This window comes from Gallinula chloropus (assembly GCF_964237585.1).
Source record: "Gallinula chloropus genome assembly, chromosome: 6".
NCBI lineage: Eukaryota > Metazoa > Chordata > Aves > Gruiformes > Rallidae > Gallinula > Gallinula chloropus.
In genome coordinates, this window is record NC_140091.1 from 18,625,985 (window position 1) to 18,632,029 (window position 6,045).

Genomic DNA, 6,045 nt, shown 5'->3' on the forward strand with positions numbered 1-6,045 from the left:
ATGAAGTTATTGTAGGTTTAAACCTTGTGGCTGATACCTCTGGACCAAATATGAGAGAGGGACATGATTCCTTTTTGAGCAGTTATAATAATTCAAGCTTTATCACTTGGAATAAAAAGGAACTGTAGCATAAGTAGTGATGATGAGACAGCTTTTTAAAAGCTACGTGTCTCTTGTATAATCTAGACTCTGTCAACTTCATGTCTGCATTGCAATGCAAGGCAACAAAGCACAACGATGTAAAAGCTTGTTACATTTTCTTTATATACTGAAAGTAATTTATTTCCATTGCTTCATTCTCAAAAATAATTGGACCCCACTGGCATGGCATCACTTGTTAAATTAATTAATATCCAAGCTAAGGCAAAAAAATTCTTCCAACTTTGTTTGTATCATTATAAATAAGCGAAGAGATAAACAGCTGAAAAGTACTACCTATAAGGGAATTGTAGGGCAATCTCAAGAAAAGAATTACAGCTCTACCTAGGAAACAGGAATTAGTTGTAAACCTATTTTAAATGGCTTTAAACTACTGTATTTGGAAATCAAACTTGACACCTTGACTTTGCAAAGATCCATTTCATGGTCCATGAATTCCTTTTCAGTAAAATGTTCCTTAAAAAAATATCCTTTGGTTTTCTTACTTTTTGATGAGCAAGGGAACAGTTCTCTAACCAGGCATTATTCAAAGTACGATAGGAAGTTAACACTGATGGCTTCTGGTTTTCTATTTCATATATCTAATAAAAAAATACAATATCTGAGATAAGCTAGAAATAAATGTTGAGCAGTGAAATGCCTTGGCTTTCAGATCACCAAAAGGTGTCAAGATCAAAGTGCACTGTGATTCAACTCAGGAAATAAGTGAACAAGCTAAACAGGAACACTTAGTTTCAGTTACCATTTTTTTACACACCCATCTAGCCATAGCATCATAGAATCATATGGGTTGGAAGGGACCTCGAGAGATCATCGGGTCCAACTCCCCTGCCAAAGCAGCTCCCCAGCTCATGTTGCATAGATAGGTGTCCAGACGGGTCTTGGGTATCTCCAGAGAAGGAGACTCCACACCCCCTGGGCAGCCTGTCCCAGGGCTCTGTCACCTTCACTGTGAAAAAGTTCTTCCACATGTTGGTGCGGAACTTCCTGTGCTCCAACCTGCAGCCATTGCCCCTTGTCCTGTCTCCATGGACCACTGAAAAGGGGCTGGCCATTCCCCCCTGCATCCCATACTTCAGATATTTATAAACATTAATAAAGTCCAAACAAGGTAGGCACATGAAGCACAAACTGCTGACAGTGACTGTAAAGAAATGCAGAGTACGGCATTTTAGAGGAAAAATCTAATTCTGTGTTTATTTCACAGTGATTCTCCAGCAATATTGGTTCACAAAAGGATTATCAGCATTCTAAGCACCAATACAGACATAGTTCTGTAGAACAGTCAAACCCAGAAACCTACAAACAGGAAAAGCACCTGAACATTGGAACTAAAATAAAACAGGATTCTTACTACAAATGAGTGGCTTGCTCTCATCTGAAATACTAGGTGCCTTTTCTGGACCAGCAGAGTATAAGTGACTATTATACTTAATGACAAAAAAAATAGAAGGGGTATCAAACACTGTACTTTAGAACTATGTCAGTGTGTAAATGTTTGAAATTAGAGCTTGATCCACTATGAAAGCAGATGTGTGGAGTCTATACTGTTTCTTAATGTATCTGATACTATTCATGTACAGCCAGGAGACCAGATAATTTCTGATTCTGGATTAATAATGGAAATTCCTAAGTACTTTCACATTTTTCCCATGACTTTTAAATGCACGAACAATGCTTATGAAAAATGATCTGCTCTCTTCTGTTTTGGAAAGGCATGAGGTACTCAGTAGAGGTAAGAGTTGTTTTTATAAACAACAGATCAGTCACATTAAAAAAAACCCCATGGATAGAGCAAAAAAGAGAGTCAGAAATCAAGGAAATGCAGAGAGTAGATTTGTGTCTAGAAATTAAGCTCTTGTGGGTTATGGTATCAATTAATGAAGATTAGGACAAGTAGTCCTATTCCTATAGAGTGGGGGAAGTAAGGCAGTAGTAACACAGAAAGTCTGCAGGCATCAATATATTTAAAACCCGAAGCTTTGTATGTCCTAAGCCTTCTAAATATCCTTTTCTATATACCCTTTCTCCTCATATTATTCCCAAATTTTCCTTTCTGCTCAGGAAGATGACCTTTCCACATCTTACATTCCTGTTATGTCCCTATCATTTGAGGAGCTGGGTAAGAAAATGACAAGAACAAGAAGAGAAAACAGGAGGTACAAAGAAATGGAAGGTTTTCTCCTCTTTCTGTTCTGCAGATCAAAGAAAGTTTATGTCCATTTCAATTTCACCCTGTAGGCCCCACTCTGAAGATCAAACCTGAGTTATAATCAGCATGTTTCATGGAGGTGGAAGCTTGTGGTTTTGACTGGGTAATACCACATCCACACTGCTTCACCCACACTGGAGTTTCAAGTTGCATGAAATAACTAAACATATGATGACTCCATTTGGATAATATTAGCTGATGAGGCTGTCATTGGGAATAGTCTGTCTCATTATTCGTATACAGCCCTATAGGAACTGATACATAATTAAATGTAGTTCAACTGCAGATGTATAATTTGCTTCTGTTAAAAATCAAGCAACAAAGTAATACTTTGGTATAGTACTTCAGTAGAATGACAACCTTATCACTTAATGCTGATGACTGCATTAATAAAGCAGTTTCTTTAACTTTCCTGAAAACCATGCCAGATTCAACAACTGTGAGATACATACCTAAGAGATAACACAGCTTTCACAAAAGAGACTCTGGAACGGTCTTTCTTGCTCCACTAGTTATTAAGTTTTCCAGTATCACAGTACTTATTAAAGAACTGAACAATAAAAATTAATCAAGTGCAAGTCTACAGCCCAGAGACCAGCACTATACAAATGACATTCAGATGTAACTAACACACATGGTACAGTATGCATCTCACTGCTTACCTCAACTTACAAAAATTAATGTTATTCTTCTGCCACCTTTCACAACATTTAGAAAATGTTCTTCTTAACATAATGTATGTTACACTGGACCTACAATAAACAACACAATTTTTAATTTAATTATTAGATGACATGTTGTTCTCAGAATATAGATGGGTGTTGTATGCCAAGTGCCAACAGCAAATAATACAGGTTCTTCCTGTTCTGAGAGAAACCAAGTCAGAGCCTCTTATTTGTTAACCTAGACTCCAGTTAAAAAAGCATGTACTCATGTAACTATTAGTAGGACAAAATATTCACTCTATAACAATTTCTTATAATCCTGACTTTTTTTCACTCCTTAAAACTCAACCAGCTAAAATCAAGATTGACCGAGGACATGACTTGAGAATTCGAAAGGTTTATGAGGGTTTTAGTGATTTTATTGCTGCTTTTTATTATGCAGACTTTTTTTTAACTTGTGTAATTGAACAACTGCTTAGGCAGATACTGCTGCTTAATGCTTCAGACACAGGACCATAGTCTAACGCTAGCTATTGTGAGGTCTCCTGATGTCCATTATAGAGTTTTAAGGCTTTAATGGTAAATATGTATTTTTCTTTCTACAGGTTTCAGTCTTTAGAGTGCACTTTCTAGTTCAAACAGCTTGCCTTCGATTGAAGGTCTTGCATAGCTAGTAATATGTTTGAACCACACCATGGACTGTATTAAAAGCACAGCTGTCAATCTGATCTTGCTTCTTGAGACAAACTACATGCACTGTTATTAATACAGGTGACAGGTGTGGTACTCTTTGCTTTGTTTTGTTACAAGCTCTAGTTTTTCTACCTTTCCACCTCTAGTTTTTACATTGATGTTGCTGTTATTTGCTACCTTGGAAAACTCTCACAGTTGACTTCTACCAAGAATGCCAAAGAAATGGTATGGTTTCAATGTATAAAGTATTGAAATGTAGCAGATCTCAAATTACAAAACAAAGAAGGTGCTTCTGTCACAAAAGCATTTGATCTGTGCGGGTGATTTTATCAAGGACATGCTTAGCCACGAGTGTTGGTAACTGATGAAATAATGGATCAATAAAACCCTCATGTTTTGAACTACGTGTCCATTTATCAATCATGCTAAAAAAAGTAACTCTGAAAAAAAGCAATATTCAGGAGTAGAGGCAGTTAGAAGAAATAGCAGAGGCCCGGATAGGTGCTATGTGAAATTATTGATGGTCAAGTTAGAAAAGAAAGAAAATATGGAACAGAACGTGGTATTGGCTAGCCTTAAAAAGTGGGATAAGGACACTGCAGTAGACAAACAGCAGAATGCAAGTCATGCAAACAACAAAGGTCAGCATGGCCCAAACAGATGGACACTGAGGTAAACGAAGTTAGGCTATATTAGATAGCTAGTTCTGTGGAAGGGCACAACCAGCCTAAGCTTATGGAGGGGAGAGGACTTGTAATTACGTGCATGGCAGTATCGTAGTGCTCTTAATCATTGCCAAAGTATCTAAAATTTAAAAACCAAGATATTTTTACAAACATTTATCTTATAAAGCAAGATGAATTTACTAATTATGTGGGATTCTGCTGTGTACTTCTGGAAGATAACAAACACTTAAATAGTTTATGATTCTTTTTCCCAAGACACCAGTGTACAGTAGGTATTTTAAAGCAGGGAGATTACTGATTTGTCCAGTGTCACAGAACAAGTACCAGAGTCTAGATTCACTCTAGTGCTCTAGAAAACATGAACAATTTGATGATTTGAGACTCCAGCTTTTACTTCAAAACATAAACTTGCCTCAAAATATCTGATGATACCAAGGCTGGGGAGAGGGGGCGAGAAAGAAAAGTATATATGGTGATTCACAATGAAGACACAGATCACTTCTCATCAAACTGCAGCTTCAGCCCTGCTGCTCCAGGCAGATGTATTTGCAAGAAATATGAATATTCAATAAATGGACTGACATATGCACACACTCTTCAACAATTGCAAAAGCACAACATTCAGACACATAAAATGCTTTGAAAAGCCTGTATAAAAACCTTTTTTTAGATTAAAAATAGGTATATTGATTGTGACCACATTTTGATCTGCATTTAAGGTTGACCACAGAATTTGTTTTGTCATTTTAGCATTAACCACTGCACCGAAACAGGGTTTAAATATGTAAACGACCAGTTCCTGTAGAAAGTACAGCCACTTCATATCCATTATCAGGTGTCTTCCTGAGGGATATGACCACAGGGGAAAATCAAATGTAAACACAGTTATGCTGGCATGGGTGTTTTTACTGGTACAGCCTGACTTGGCAAACTGTTATTAACTCTGCTGCAGAAAGCATCCGTGCAAGTATAACTGGTTTTGTAGGAGAGGGCTGGCTGGTATCTCCTGCTGTACCTGGTGTGGCTCTGCTGGTGGCAGGGATTGCTTTCCCAGACCTACGCAGGTGACAAGTCATTCCACCCTCTGTCTGAAAGTCAACCTTGGCAGTTCTCTTCTGGCCCTAGAAAAAGAAGACAGTGTGACAAAGCCTACGTCAAAGTCTCTCTTAAGAGGTTTGTTTCGTGTTGTCTCCGTGTTTATACGGCATTCACCATTAACACGCAGAAGTCACGCTGCACACCCACACAAAGACCCGCCCCGTGGAAGCGAATGACCGGAGCCCCACACGGAAGGAAGTGCCAAGCCGAGGGTGCCTGAGGCCGAGGCACCGACCCGGCGCGGGGGCAGGCCCGGCCGCCAGACTCCTCAGCCCGACCTCCAGGCGAGGACAGCCGGCGACAGGCCCGGCCCCGCTGGCGCGGGAGGGAACGCCCCTTCCCTTTCACCCGCGGGGACGCGCCCGCTGGCGTGGGAGGTGGGGAAGGAGCGTTAATTACCGGCGCCCCCATTGCACAACCTGCCCGTGCTGTCGCTCCGCGGGCGAAGCCCGGTGCGCGCCGTCTTGCCGGCGGAGCGGAGGCCACCCCGGCCCGCCCCCCTCCCGGCATTCCCTGCGCCTGCTCGGTTGGC